The following is a 17,356-nucleotide window of genomic DNA, read 5'->3' on the forward strand; positions in this document are numbered from 1 at the left end:
ACTATCTGGAAACATATATACAGTCACACACAGGATGGTACAAATGTAACTATCTGGAAACATATATACAGTCACACACAGGATGGTACAAATGTAACTATCTGGAAACATATATACAGTCACACACAGGATGGTACAAATGTAACTATCTGGAAACATATATACAGTCACACACAGGATGGTACAAATGTAACTATCTGGAAACATATATACAGTCACACACAGGATGGTACAAATGTAACTATCTGGAAACATATATACAGTCACACACAGGATGGTACAAATGTAACTATCTGGAAACATATATACAGTCACACACAGGATGGTACAAATGTAACTATCTGGAAACATATATACAGTCACACACAGGATGGTACAAATGTAACTATCTGGAAACATGTATACAGTCACACACAGGATAACAGAAATGTAACTATCTGGAAACATATATACAGTCACACACAGGATGGTACAAATGTAACTATCTGGAAACATGTATACAGTCACACACAGGATAACAGAAATGTAACTATCTGGAAACATATATACAGTCACACACAGGATGGTACAAATGTAACTATCTGGAAACATGTATACAGTTACACACAGGATAACAGAAATGTAATTATCTGGAAACATATATACAGTCACACACAGGATAACAGAAATGTAACTATCTGGAAACATATATGCAGTCACACACAGGTTGGTAGAAATGTATCTATATAGCTTGAACTATACGCTTAGGAATACAGAATATACGAAGATAGACAAGTTAGTTTGTGTTAGAATATCAATGATATACTTTCCTTCGTTCTTTTCCAGTGATAAAATGTTCGTAACACTGAAACCCTGACAGCAGATTACAAATGTAAAAACTTACAGACTTATATCCTGATACCTCACGATACACGAACATTCAGCAAATAGGAAACAGTGACGTATCTAAGTCAAACTATTCACTGTTTGTGGGTTATATTAGTGTTAAGGTTAATCGTATTGTAGTTTTATAGCTGTTGTGGTTAACATATTCATTAGGCGTAAATTATAATATGTGGGGAACAGTACAATCCCAAAAGTGACAAATATTTTCCTATTTTCTAAGCGTTTCGGAATAGATAAATTCCATCTCTTGCTTTTCCAATCCACCATCTTTTTGTGTTTTAATTTATACGCTTAAAACAACTATAAATGTAAGTATTTTTAGTTATTTAGAAACTAAATAAAATAGGACAGAAATAAAAGTAAAATGGAAACGTGATATGATGACGTACTTGGCACAACATTAGGTGTAACATGGTCAGCTGGTTTAGGCGTTATAACGTGACGGTCAATCCCAGTATTCATTGGTAAAAGAGTAGCCTAAAAGTTGGCGGTGGGTAGTGATGACTAGCTGCCTTCCGTCTTTCTAGTCGTACACTGCTAAAATAGGGACGGCTAGCACAGATAGCCCTCGAGTAGCTTTGAACGAAATTCAAAAACAAACAAATAAACTATTCGTTGGTAAAAGAAAAGCCCAAAAGTTGGCGGTGGGTAGTGATGACTAGCTGCCTTCCGTCTCTCTAGTCTTACATTGCTAAAATAGGGACGGCTAGCACAGATAGCCCTCGAGTAGCTTTGAATGAAATTCAAAAACAAACAAATAAACTATTCGTTGATAAAAAAGTAGCTCAAAAGTTGGCGGTGGGCAGTGATGACTAGCTGCCTTCACTCCATTGTTTCTTTGCTACATTAATTCGATAGCCCTCGTGTAGCTTTGCGCCAAATTCAAAACAAAAAAAATTATCAGTATATTTTGTTATTTGTCAATTTTTATGGTTAAAGTTTCATTTCTTGCACAGTGTTCAAGATACAGCACTGTGCAATAATGTTAGGACAAAGTTAAAACAAGATTAGATTTCAGGTAAGTCTCTGGTAAAACATCAGTGTTTTACTAATCTTCATTCTCAGTAGAATAGAGACTCCCTCTTACTTTAATAACTGCAAACAATATTTGAGTTTTACTAATCTTCATACTCAGTAGAATAGAGACTCCCTCTTACTTTAATAACTGCAAACAATATTTGAGTTTTACTAATCTTCATACTCAGTAGAATAGAGACTCCCTCTTACTTTAATAACTGCAAACAATATTTGAGTTTTACTAATCTTCATACTCACTAGAATAGAGACTCCCTCTTACTTTAATAACTGCAAACAATATTTGAGTTTTACTAATCTTCATACTCACTAGAATAGAGACTCCCTCTTACTTTAATAACTGCAAACAATATTTGAGTTTTACTAATCTTCATACTCAGTAGAATAGAGACTCCCTCTTACTTTAATAACTGCAAACAATATTTGAGTTTTACTAATCTTCACACTCACTAGAATAGAGACTCCCTCTTACTTTAATAACTGCAAACAATATTTGAGTTTTACTAATCTTCATACTCACTAGAATAGAGACTCCCTCTTACTTTAATAACTGCAAACAATATTTGAGTTTTACTAATCTTCATACTCACTAGAATAGAGACTCCCTCTTACTTTAATAACTGCAAACAATATTTGAGTTTTACTAATCTTCATACTCACTAGAATAGAGACTCCCTCTTACTTTAATAACTGCAAACAATATTTGAGTTTTACTAATCTTCATACTCACTAGAATAGAGACTCCTCTTACTTTAATAACTGCAAACAATATTTGAGTTTTACTAATCTTCATACTCAGTAGAATAGAGACTCCCTCTTACTTTAATAACTGCAAACAATATTTGAGTTTTACTAATCTTCATACTCAGTAGAATAGAGACACCCTCTTACTTTAATAACTGCAAACAATATTTGAGGCATGGTTACAACTTATTTAATCAAAATGTCCTTTGTAATTTTACTCCATCTATCTTTAATACACTTCCATACGGTTTCTTTGGAAGTAACTTTTGATTTATTATGTTTTTGACCTATCTAATCCCAGATCTGCTCAATTGGATTGAGATCGGGTTCCTATGTGGGAGGGCATTGTATCATTTAAACGACTCTAGCAGTTTCTTTCTTACTATAGAAACAATACTTTCTGCATAGGTTGGATGAGTGTTTGATGTCATTGTCTTCTTGGTAGTAGAATCCTTCACCAATAATACACAAATCACTTGGATGTAGTACAACGGGTCAGCATCTGGTGGTACTTGTGTTGATCCATTATTCTATAATTGTTTTACAAATATCTTTTGTAGTCTCAACAAATGAACATCTTCACACTGCCTCCATTCCGCTTCATTAGCAAGTAAATATTCCACCTCACTTCCACCGGACGTACAACCCACGCTTTGAACCAAATATTTCAAATTTGGACTCATCCGTCCATAAAACCCTTTTCCAACCATTAACAGTCCATTTTGGTACTCTTTTACACATTTCAGCCTCTTGAAAATATTTAGAAATCGAAGTAAAGGATCAGTATGACTGATACATAATCAAATATTTTATTCTTGTTGAGAATTTTTGACACTGTAGATCTGAACACTTTGCTGTGATTTGGTACATGGTCGTTCATTACATTTTGAGATCAGCGTCAGTTTTCCTTCTGTCCTGAAGGCTGTACTTAACATCAGTACCATCAAGTTTGGGTGATCTACCTCTTACTTTACTAATTTCAAATTTGCTTATCTCGGTCTCGCTATGTAGGTTGTACTTGACAGTGATTAGAGAGCATTACAAGTTTGCAGTGATTTGTTGGAGAGTCCAACAAGCATCGTGTAATGCCTTTATGAGAACTCTCTGCTCTACTGAAAATTCTCTATGTATGACAATAAAACTTAATGTATACGGTTAAACACTGTTTTATCAAGGTTTAATTGTGGTGGGTTAAACTGGTTTCTTATATAATATACCGGTATCGTATGCTAGTTCCTTGCTGACTTACTTTTATATATAAAATTAAAGGAACAAGTACACATTTCGGTATATTTTTGTTATAACTAAATTTATGTATGAAAAACATATCTGTTTGGCTACAAGTGTATTTTTGAGCTGCGAGTGAAGTTTGAAGCAACTCACCTCACTCAAGGAGAATACAACTTAAGGTACCCTATATAAAACTATGCTCTCCTTATTAATTCTCGAAGCAAACACCACTGTTCGTTGTTTGCTCTTCTACGTAAAATATTTTCTCAGCCCAAACGAGCCGTTTTTGCATATATATACCTTCATCTCGTGTACTCAAGCAGTCTGACAGAGAACGTGGGGGCCAGGGCGGTCCAGATGCTGGAGGATGGCCAGACCCGAAGGACGTTGGCACAGCGCGTCGATGTGTCACCAAGCCTCATTAATCGACTTTGACGACGCCACCAGGAGACGAACTCTTATGACAGGAGACCAGGTTAAGGCCGTCATTGCTGCACAGTAGCTGGAGATGACCGCTTCATCGTGACTACCGCTCTGCGAGACAGGTTAGCTACGTCTCGGTCACTGCGAAATGACCTTCAGCATTCCACTGGACCCCGCGTGTCGACTCAAACAGTCCGCAATCGTCTGCACAAAGGACGCTTTAGGGCCAGACGGCCTGCAAGAGGCGTATTCTGACAGCGAGACACCGTGAAGCCAGGTTGGAGTTTGCTCGTCAGCACCTAGACTGGGAACTTGGTCAATGGACCACCGTGCTGTGGACAGACGAGAGCAGGTTCACTGTGTCTCGTGATGATGGACGTGTGAGAGTATGGAGACGCCGACGAGAGCCATTTTCCGCCTGTAACAAGTCAACGCTTGTGGACGAGGTTCTGAGATGGTCTGGGCAGGCACGTGCTTGGGTGGCCGCGCGGACTTACTCATGCTCGACAGGGGTGTTCTAAACGCACGAAGATATAGAGATGAAATTCTGGAATCCATTGCGAGGCCTGTTGCCGGTGCTGTCGGCGATGGGTTCATTCTCATGCAAGTTAACGCGCGAGCCCACGTCGCCAGACTCTGTATGGACTTCCTCGACAAGGGAAGAATACAGACTTTTGAATGGCCCGCCAGATCTCCAGATTTAAAGCCGATGAACATTGTTGGGACACGTTAGTGAACGCCAGCACACTCCTCGCACTGTACAGAATCTCCGGCAAGCCTTGGTAGACGAGTGGGCTGTCATACCCCAACATGACGTAATGTACAGAATCTCCGGCAAGCCTTGGTAGACGAGTGGGCTGTCATACCCCAACATGACGTAATGTACAGAATCTCCGGCAAGCCTTGGTAGACGAGTGGGCTGTCATACCCCAACATGACGTAATGTACAGAATCTCCGGCAAGCCTTGGTAGACGAGTGGGCTGTCATACCCCAACATGACATTGATAAACTGATTCGAAGTGTACCAAATCGGTTTCAGCAGTGAAAACCCGTGGATGTCGCACTAGATATTGAATGTTTCAAACGTTTCTTGAATAAACGCATTTAAATTGTTCAAAGTATTGTTTCATACGGGATATCAGTTTTGGTGATGTTGGTCATTTTAAAAAGTTTTTATTTCTCCATGTTTTACCGTTCGTCACAAAATGGATAAAAATAAAAATATTATCACATTTGGAACACTGAGATAAATTATAGAAGAAAACGTACTTGTTCCTTTAATGTTTTGAACAGTTAAAACATTATATAGGTTACCACGACAGTTATTTCAGACCCTAAGTTCAATCAGTATGTTCATTCACGATATGCTATTGGTAACACGACAGTTATTTCAGACCCTAAGTTCAATCAGTATGTTCATTCACGATATGCTATTGGTAACACGACAGTTATTTCAGACCCTAAGTTCAATCAGTATGTTCATTCACGATATGCTATTGGTAACACGACAGTTATTTCAGACCCTAAGTTCAATCAGTATGTTCATTCACGATATGCTATTGGTAACACGACAGTTATTTCAGACCCTAAGTTCAATCAGTATGTTCATTCACGATATGCTATTGGTAACACGACAGTTATTTCAGACCCTAAGTTCAATCAGTATGTTCATTCACGATATGCTATTGGTAACACGACAGTTATTTCAGACCCTAAGTTCAATCAGTATGTTCATTCACGATATGCTATTGGTAACACGACAGTTATTTCAGACCCTAAGTTCAATCAGTATGTTCATTCACGATATGCTATTGGTAACAGTGTGTGAAGATTCTGAATAATGACGAGTGTTGTCACGTGGTTTATTCAGAAATCAGTGAAGCATTACCACAGTGTTGTAACATTACATTCTGTAACGGCATGGAAAGTAATGGCACATGAAATGGAAAGAATAACAAATTATTCTCTTATCCTAACACATTTGTACAGTGATGTACGTGTATAATTTCTCACACGTGTTCTGGACTAACTTTGTCTGTATGTCAGTCTGCTGTTCCTGCAGTACCTTCGTTTATCCCAAGGTGGATATTGTAGTTAGGGTATATTTAAATATCACAATTCATCTGACAAACGAATTTAGCTACAAAAACTTTTCATTTTAACTTGTAACAAATATCTCGCAGTGTGTCAGCGACAAACGTAACATATTTTTTTTAAAAAAACGTTAACATTTTGGGTTCGATAGTAGTTGATCGGCTGAGTGTTTACAATCTCCCAACAATGCCAATTTCATGGGTTCGATTCCCTATGGTGAAAAGAAAGTAGATATCCCATTGTTCTATAAGAAAATAAACAATTTCCCGAACAGCCCCAGAAATTCTGAAGTACAGTAGAAGTAATTCGGAACCGGTTTTAACCGTTTTATTAAGATGACTCCATTCTGAAGTACAGTAGAAGTAATTCGAACCGGTTTTAACCGTTTTATTAAGATGACTCCATTCTGAAGTACAGTAGAAGTAATTCGAACCGGTTTTAACCGTTTTATTAAGATGACTCCATTCTGTAGCCGAACTTTTGAAACACACGTTTTTGTAACATATTCATACAGAGCGATGGTCACTATTCTGTATAAAAAAATCAATTCGAGACTTGGACTAAATAAACAAGAAAACTAATTAAATCAAACAGGATTGAAAGAAATAAATTAATAATAGATTTTATTAGTTAACGACGTCAAAAACTCGCGATTAGTTGAAAGATAAGAAAACGTTATTTGTTCGCGAATTTAAGTCGCGAGAACTTTAAAGATTTCTCCCGACAGTTTGAAAAACTAAAAGAATGAAAATCTAATGATTTATTACCTTTTTCCTCGCTTTTTCTTTCAGAAATTCCTGGTCCAAGTAACGCAAGAGGAGTGCTTCCCGCCATATCTGAAAAATTAAGAAACGACCTCTCGGACAATTCCATAACAGATAAAAGTGGTACCTCTACAATGTTTTTCAGGGTTAAACGTAACGTGGGAAGCTTCGAAGATATTTCTATAATTATTTTATTTCTTCAATTCTGTGACTATGAATAGAAATAAGGTGTCAGCTTGCGAGGCAATCGAGAAAATAAATACAGTAAATGATCGTTTTAAGTAAAACTTAAAGTCAGTGACGTTAGCTGAAAGACGTGAAAACATCAGTGTTGATCGTGAGTCAGAATCAATCTTACAAACTGCTTCGAGTTAAAAGTACTTTAATAAAAAGTAATCATATCCAAATAGCTAGAAGTCATCTCCGACTTACAATGATAACAAGATAATTATTTTGAAAAACATGGTTTTCACCATAAAAGGTTACGCTTACAAAACACGAGTTGAAACTGTTAAAATAAAATTAGAAAGAACAACTTTCTTCGGATAAGTATGGCGTTGAACCATTAGTTGATAACATGATGTACAGAACTAAATGATATAGAAACAGGACAACTAAGTAAGAATGAGGTATTCTACTGAAGGAATCTTCGTGGTATTCTGTTGAAGCACGAGTTAGAAAATTACGTAATATTCTAGTGACACAATAGGTAGAAAACTAAGTAATATGATGCTGATTAATAGATAGGAAACTACATGGTCTTCTATCAAAATAATAAAACTGATATACGTGATATTCTATTGATATCATGGATAGGAAACTACGTGATATTCTACTGATATAATAGAGAGAAAACGACGTGATATGGTACTTATATAATAGATAGGACACTACATGATATTCTATCAAAGTAATATAAATTAACATACGTGATATTGTACTGATATAATAGACAGGAAACTACGTGATATTGTACTGATATAATAGACAGAAAACTACGTGATATTGTACTGATATAATAGACAGGAAACGACGTAATATGATACTGATATAATAGATATGAAACTACGTGATATTGTACTGATATAATAGATAGGACACTACATGATAATCTATCGAAGTAATATAAATTAACATACGTGATATTGTACTGATATAATAGACAGGAAACTACATGATATTCTATCGAAATAATAAAAATTAACATACGTGATATTGTACTGATATAATAGATAGGAAACTACGTGATATTGTACTGATATAATAGATATGAAACAACGTGATATTGTACTGATATAATAGATAGGACACTACATGATATTCTATCGAAGTAATAAAATGGATACATGTGATATAGTACTGATATAAGAGATAGGAATCTACGTGATATTCTAGAGAGACAAAGAAGTAACTAGAAATTTGTTTAACACTACTTATTAAATAAACCAGTGAGGTAGTTGAGATATAAAAGTACAAAATATCTAAGAAATGTTTTGTTATCGTACTGGTATAGATCATTACACAAGAAACGTATATTGACATCAGAAGAACAGAGATTATAATGGAACATAGTGCTGACTTATTAGCATACCAGCAGGGAAACTGTTTAATAAACAGTAGGTTAACAAGGGTTCGAATCTGTCATCGACACAAAAGTAACAAAGTAGGAGATCCATATTTACTTCACTCCGACAGAATTTTTTTCACAAGTTATTTAAACGGATGAGGGAATATAAACAGCTGTTTGAAGTCAAGAACATTAAAGGATTGGCAAGAAAAGGAACCATCTTAAATTTCGATGTCTTCAGTTTAGCTTATTTACTTTCCTGACTATACAAACTCTACATCAATTTCTTAAAGACGTGATGACTGATACCAGGCAGAATTCAAACGTGGGATCCATTTTAGCAACCAGCAAAGATGTCAATTGAAATTCCTTCTGGTCACTTTCGTTTCACGTCTTCAAGAAACACTCTTTCTTATTATGGTTATTATGTGCATATTTTTATGTATATGTAACTAACAGCCGTATTTTATTTTTGAAGCTCCAAAGGAAAACCACGGTTCAAAAGATACAGATGACGTTATTCGGCCTTACCAGGAAGATACTGAACCAGGTGAGTAACAATGGCAACAACGTTGCAACAGCAACAAAAATGAATTTAAACTTGAGAAATATAACTGCTGTTTGTAAACAGAAGCTGTGAGGTAAAAAGTGTTTAATTGTTCCTAAACAGCTAATTCAACTTGGGTTGATATAATTATTCAATAAAATTTAAGTTAACGATTTTTTTCAATGTTAATGTTAAGATACTAAAGTATAATATACAAAGACTACTCTTGTGTAACGTCCAATAAACGTTAGGAAACCTTTGAAATGTCTGATCTCATAAAAAGAAGTTTCTCACAGCCAATGTTTATAAGTGAGAGACTAAACTAAACAGCTACAGAGTGACATTAAACAGAGAAAGTAGGAACTATAGTTGTTTCTTACAACTTTTTACACAAACAAAACCTGATTAACAAAGTCCGTGAAAGTGTGAACAACATATAACATTCTAAATTTTAATACCACCTGCGGTGTTGTTATAATGGTTACCATATATATATACACTCACCACCTGCTGTGTTGTTATAATTGTTACCATGTACATACACTCACCACCTGCTGTGTTGTAAACTAAACTAAACTAACGTGGCAGGGGTTCAGCTTAGAGAGAGAGAAATCCGAAGAGTTCTCTCTCCAACTGGGGTGTTCAGGAACTTTGTAGTTCCTCTTCGTCCCCTTTCGTGAATTGTTATTAGGATTAAGTGGTGGATTTTTTTTATTATTATTATTATTTTAATAAATTATTTATCGTTATTATTCTTGACTTTTTGGGTGGGGAATGTCTCACTAAATGGTCTTTTGGGTGGAGGCAAAGGTAGCAGTGGAAAGAAGGAAAGGTCTCGAAAAGAAAAAGTTGGGTAGATGTGAACATGAATGTAATTCATTCAAGTTCAGATCAAATCAAACGGCCCGATTCTGGGTCTGGCAAAAAGGTTGCCTGGGCTGGGATCTAGAAATCCAATGCCTGAAGATTTTGATGTGGGGGGAAACGGGAGTACCCCGAGAAAACCCACTTTCACACGACAGGCGCCGAAAGTTTTGCCTGTCGTGTGCCCTGTACCTGAAAAAAAAAAAGGAATTCATGTTAATAACATAGTTTTTATGTATTTAAACTCTTTGTTGAGTGGATTGTGATTCTTGAAATATGTTGTATGGTGATATGTATTTTGTTGGTGCACTTGATAATTTGTGTAGTGATGCCGTTAGTTTGTTTCTGTTTTCTGCTTTTCGATAATATTTCATAGAAAGTTCTGTTATTCTATCTCTTATAGTTGGTAAATTACTAATTTGGTGTAGATAATTTGTTGGTGTAAAGGATGGTAAACTGAATGCGGATTTTAATATTTTGTTTTGTTGCACTTGGATTTTTTTTAGTGTGTTGTTTGACATGTTGTATGTTACTTGACATCCGTACTCTATTAGTGGACGGATGTAAGCCTTGTATATTTGTATAATGGTGTTCGGTGCGCATTTTGATTGTTTACCAGTTATAGTCTTTAGATATGAAATCCTTTTCTTATTGATGAGTGTATATTGTTTATGTGTTTTTTCATGTTAGTTTTGTGTCGAAAGTGACGCCAAGGAATGTGATGTTTTTGCTCATGTTAATGGTTGTGTTTCCAAGTGATAGATTTATTTTTTCTAGATTTTTCTTTGCTTCTTTAGTTTTCTATAGAAGGTGATTGCTTGTGTTTTGTCGGATTTAACACGACCCTCCACTTGTTGCTCCATGTTGAGACGTTGTTTAGTGATTCTTGTACGCGAGACATGGCCATTACTGGTTTCTGGAGGTGCTCCAGATTGCGATGTCGTCTGCGTATTGTGAATTGTGTGTGTATGTTAGATTTGGAAAAGGTATGTCACTGACGAAAATTATGTAAAGAAGTGGAGAGAGGACTGATCCTTGGGGCACTCCTGCCGTTATATTAAATAATTTGGATATGGTTTTATTGACTTTTACTTGTGCTGTTCTATTGGTTAAAAAATTTGAAATCCATTTGACTATCGTAGGATTTATTTGTAGGTGGTTTAGTTTGTATATGATGGCATTGTGCCAAACGCTGTCGAATGCTTTTTTTGACATCTAGGAATACCCGATGGTTACTTGATTGTTGTTGTAAGCTTTGTATATTGATTCGGTGAGTCGTGTAGGGTGGTCTGTTGTTTGTCTATTTTTTTCTGGAGGCATTTTGAGATTCTGGAAGGATGTTGTTTGATTCGCAAAAATGGAGGAGACGGTTGGAGATAATTCTCTCCATCAGTTTGCCAAGGCAGCTTAACAGACTGATGGGGCGGAAATTATCTGGATTTGTTCTGTTAGTTTGTTTCTTGGGGATCGTTGTTATGATGGCTTTTTTCCACGTGTCAGGGTAATACCCTGTCGCTAATGAAATGTTCATGATGTTTGTGAGGTGTTGTAGTAAGAGAGTGGAACTTTTTTGCTGTGTTGTTATAATCGTTACCATATATATACATTCACCACCTGCGGTGTTGTTATAATTGTTACCCTATATATACACTCACCACCTGCTGTGTTGTTATAATCGTTACCATATATATACACTCACCACCTGCTGTGTTGTTATAAATGTTACCATATATATACACTCACCACCTGCTGTGTTGTTATAATCGTTACCATATATATACACTCACCACCTGCTGTGTTGTTATAATTGTTACCATGTACATACACTCACCACCTGCTGTGTTGTTATAATTGTTACCATGTACATACACTCACCACCTGCTGTGTTGTTATAAATGTTACCATATATATACACTCACCACCTGCTGTGTTGTTATAAATGTTACCCTATATATACACTCACCACCTGCTGTGTTGTTATATTTGTTACCACACACATATATATATATATATATATGCACTCATCACCTGTTCTGTTTATGTAATTGTAACCATATACACGTACTAATCACCTCTTCTGTTTATGTAATTGTCACCATATATACATATTAAACACCTGTACTGTTTACGTATTGTTACCATATACACGTATTAACCACTTGTACTGTTTATATAAGTGTCCATTACTTTTTATACTGCTGTAATTGGTACCAGAGTTTAGTCTGACGACAAACCAAGTAACATACATATAGAATGTTCTGTAAATAAATAATGTACAATCAGACAAACCAAGTAACATAAATATAGAATGTTCTCTAAATAAATAATGTACAACCAGAAGGCAGACATACAGTGTATACCGACATATTATATACAACCAGAAAGTAGACATGCTTTGTGTACCGACATATTCTATACAACCAGAAGGCAGACATACAGTGTATACCGACATATTATATACAACCATAAAGTAGACATGCTTTGTGTACCGACATATTCTATACAACCAGAAGGCAGACATACAGTGTATACCGACATATTATATACAACCAGAAAGTAGACATGCTTTGTGTACTGACATATTCTATACAACTAGAAGGCAGACATACAGTGTATACCGACATATTATATACAACCAGAAAGTAGACATGCTTTGTGTACCGACATATTCTATACAACCAGAAGGCAGACATACAGTGTATACCGACATATTCTATAAAATCAGAAAGTAGACATGCTGTGTGTACCGACATATTCTATACAACCAGAAAGTAGACATACAGTGTATACCGACATATTCTATACAACCAGAAAGTAGACATGCTGTGCATACCGACATATTTTATACAACCAGAAAGTAGACATGCTGTGTATACCGACATATTGAACACATTGAACTAGTAGCTTGTTTATTAACTTCAAATCTGTAATAAAACGTGTTTTGAATTAATTTTCTAGATACTTATGTTACAAGATTTGGATGTACACAGAGTTTTACTAAATCTAGTAAACCGTGAACACAGTCAGAGGAAAACGTGGTAATCGCGTGACGTCACATCTGCTTTATCCACTAACATCGAGGTCTTTCAGTGAATACCAGGGTTTGAAATATGACAGATATTCCACTGGTCTTTAAGTTTAACATACATTTTATCAGTTTTTCTGGATTGATCTGGTTAGGAATCAAGCTATCCAAGCGATGCTGAATTATTGTCACTGTAACACAATCCATTTACAAATGAGGTTTAAAGGGCTATATAGGCACCAGATGACATATTTAAGATCTTAATACTGAATTCTTAAGACTGTATTAGTGATGTTTATATAAGTTAGTTTTAACGTTTCAGTCTGATGTAGAAATCGCTGAATTTCCCGTCGCCATTTTGTCTTACAGAAAACGTGAATTCTTCGGCGCCAGTCCACACCTACAAGTTGTTACATGTTTTAGTGTTACTGGTGAGTTTTCAACCAAGACTCGTTCCTCGATAAATGTCTATCTCGTTTGTTTCCTGTCTTCTGCAGTTAGCTCAAACTGAGGACAAAATATCAAAGATTCGATAACATCATTGGCTATAAAGAAACAACTTACTTTTACAGTAAATAACTCGAGAATGTGTTGACGGTCAGTTGTGGACGGTCCAACTACTTCTGTTTGACCAATATCCAGAAAACTTGATTCACAAAGGAAAAGCAGAGTCGTCGACAAAAAAATCAAGCAAACACAACAATGGAAAAGTGAAATATTCCATGCAGTTAGTGGTTGGTAGTTAAAAGCTGTTGCATAATTGATTATGAACGAAAAGCGCCCTCTATTCTCTAATGTGCTCGGTTCCTCTTGGAAGGAGGCTATTAGTGTGCCAAGCTAAGTTTATTCAACATTTTAACCTATTTTCAGGGTTCGGTAGATTACAAACATAAGTCAACTTTTCAGTTAATACCGTTAACAAAGGTAAAATATCAGAAAGTCTTAGAAACCTAATATCTCTTCTCTCAAACGTTTTAATATAATAACATAAATATTTTAAAGTATTATAAAGTTATTATTTAAACCTTTGTTTCAACGTCCCAGCATACGACATTTTATATATATAAATAAGTTCATTCTTTCTAGTGTGGAACTTTGAATGTGAGCCTCGTGCTAGTAACGAGTCACTGAAGTTATGGCTTATTCTAATATCTTCATAATTCTATTAAAATGTTGAATTGTTTTCGTTTCAAAATGCATAGACTGCTCTTTAATATAGTCAATATCTGAGCTTGATATATGATAGGTGATGTCAATGAAACCACTTAAAGTCAATATAAATATAGTAGAGACGGCTGATATGGGTGTTACAAACAACCGATAAAAACGTTTCGACCTGTCACATTAGCCGTCTCTACCGTGTTAAAATATAAACAGGAAAGGTGTATCTCTACATAGAAACATGGTTGAGATTTTAATATACGTTTTTATATGTTGTTTATTATATAATCTCTCTGTTAGTACAATTACATAATTACTTGGGAACTATCTTCTACGATGTTTATTATCCCAATAATATGTTAATTCGACTAGATCATTCTTAATAAGGTTACACATTACAATAATTAATATGATAACACATCACAATATTTAATACTATTACATATAACAGTATTTAAAACAATTACACGGTATATTATTTAATACGATAACACACTACAATAATTAATACGATAACACATTACAATACTTAATACTATTACATATAACAGTATTTAAAACAATTACACGGTATATTATTTAATACGATAACAAACTACAATAATGGGTTCAAGATCATTGTTGATAGGGTTACACTCTACAATAATTAAGATACATTAACAGAAACACGGCTGTTAGTGCTAGTTGTTACTAAACACAGTATTCATACGTCATTGAAAATACTTAGAAAAAACGAACATTTTCTTGAAAAATAATTTTTCTTCTGGGAAGTAATGCAGGTTAAAAGTGTTCTGATATAAACTGTAATGTTCTTATCTATTAAACACTATTACACTTTCTGTTGTCTCTCGGACGTGTTGTTCAGTAAGCACCAATAATATACACTATTACACTTTCTGTTAAAAGTGTTCAGATATAAACTGTAATGTTCTTATCTAATAAACGATTTTTCTTCTGGGAAGTAATGCAGGTTAAAAGTGTTCTGATATAAACTGTAATGTTCTTATCTATTAAACACTATTACACTTTCTGTTGTCTCTCGGACGTGTTGTTCAGTAAGCACCAATAATATACACTATTACACTTTCTGTTAAAAGTGTTCAGATATAAACTGTAATGTTCTTATCTAATAAACGATTTTTCTTCTGGGAAGTAATGCAGGTTAAAAGTGTTCTGATATAAACTGTAATGTTCTTATCTATTAAACGATTTTTCTTCTGGGAAGTAATGCAGGTTAAAAGTGTTCTGATATAAACTGTAATGTTCTTATCTATTAAACACTATTACACTTTCTGTTGTCTCTCGGACGTGTTGTTCAGTAAGCACCAATAATATACACTATTACACTTTCTGTTAAAAGTGTTCAGATATAAACTGTAATGTTCTTATCTAATAAACGATTTTTCTTCTGGGAAGTAATGCAGGTTAAAAGTGTTCTGATATAAACTGTAATGTTCTTATCTATTAAACGATTTTTCTTCTGGGAAGTAATGCAGGTTAAAAGTGTTCTGATATAAACTGTAATGTTCTTATCTATTAAACGATTTTTCTTCTGGGAAGTAATGCAGGTTAAAAGTGTTCTGATATAAACTGTAATGTTCTTATCTATTAAACGATTTTTCTTCTGGGAAGTAATGCAGGTTAAAAGTGTCCTGATATAAACTGTAATGTTCTTATCTATTAAACGATTTTTCTTCTGGGAAGTAATGCAGGTTAAAAGTGTTCTGATATAAACTGTAATGTTCTTATCTATTAAACGATTTTTCTTCTGGGAAGTAATGCAGGTTAAAAGTGTCCTGATATAAACTGTAATGTTCTTATCTATTAAACGATTTTTCTTCTGGGAAGTAATGCAGGTTAAAAGTGTCCTGATATAAACTGTAATGTTCTTATCTAATAAACGATTTTTCTTCTGGGAAGTAATGCAGGTTAAAAGTGTTCTGATATAAACTGTAATGTTCTTATCTATTAAACGATTTTTCTTCTGGGAAGTAATGCAGGTTAAAAGTGTCCTGATATAAACTGTAATGTTCTTATCTATTAAACGATTTTTCTTCTGGGAAGTAATGCAGGTTAAAAGTGTCCTGATATAAACTGTAATGTTCTTATCTATTAAACGATTTTTCTTCTGGGAAGTAATGCAGGTTAAAAGTGTCCTGATATAAACTGTAATGTTCTTATCTATTAAACGATTTTTCTTCTGGGAAGTAATGCAGGTTAAAAGTGTCCTGATATAAACTGTAATGTTCTTATCTATTAAACGATTTTTCTTCTGGGAAGTAATGCAGGTTAAAAGTGTCCTGATATAAACTGTAATGTTCTTATCTATTAAACGATTTTTCTTCTGGGAAGTAATGCAGGTTAAAAGTGTTCTGATATAAACTGTAATGTTCTTATCTATTAAACGATTTTTCTTCTGGGAAGTAATGCAGGTTAAAAGTGTTCTGATATAAACTGTAATGTTCTTATCTAATAAACGAGGTACCTTTATTGTACCCTTTATTGAAAATATGTTTTTTAAGAACTCCAGTTTCCTGGTACTACATGAAAAGTTATATCAATAAAGAATTGAACCCTAACGTACAGTCCTTGTGATAGTTGTGGTGGTGTTGTGAAAAAAATAATTTTATTTAAATTGTGTTCTGTGATAAAGGTGATGTTGTTACATGTGTTCTGTGACAAAGGTGAGGTTGTTACAAATACGGCAGTTCTTTTGCTAATTGTCTGAATCTGGAACATCCAAAACATAAAACATTTCATGAATCCTTATTTGTAGTTCCATTCAATAAAGACACAGGATTATTGGCTACATACATATATACTGACGTGCAGAACATCCATTATAATAGGACTGCATACATACACCGCCCACATAAGGCCAGAAAATACGACTACAAGAATTTTTCAACTATAATAGGAAGGGAGTCACTTTTACAAAGTTTGGGAAAGTCAATAACATGCCTGAAATTGTACCAACAGTAACTGTTGAGATGCAACATGTTTTTTTGTTATTTTT

At 34.7% G+C, this 17,356-nt stretch overlaps 1 pseudogene across 1 annotated transcript in view; it reads left to right on the forward strand.

Moving 5' to 3' along the window:
• Positions 1-13,785, forward strand: part of LOC143241699 (neurotrimin-like) — a 64,879-nt pseudogene extending 51,094 nt beyond the window's left edge. Inside the window, exons 8-10 of the transcript XR_013022262.1 lie at positions 7,204-7,299; positions 9,222-9,293; positions 13,549-13,785. The product of XR_013022262.1 is annotated as a neurotrimin-like (transcript). The remainder of the gene's footprint in view (positions 1-7,203; positions 7,300-9,221; positions 9,294-13,548) is intronic.
• Positions 13,786-17,356: the final 3,571 nt, after the last annotated feature.

The sequence above is a fragment of the Tachypleus tridentatus genome, unplaced genomic scaffold (genome assembly GCF_004210375.1).
Source record: "Tachypleus tridentatus isolate NWPU-2018 unplaced genomic scaffold, ASM421037v1 Hic_cluster_1, whole genome shotgun sequence".
NCBI lineage: Eukaryota > Metazoa > Arthropoda > Merostomata > Xiphosura > Limulidae > Tachypleus > Tachypleus tridentatus.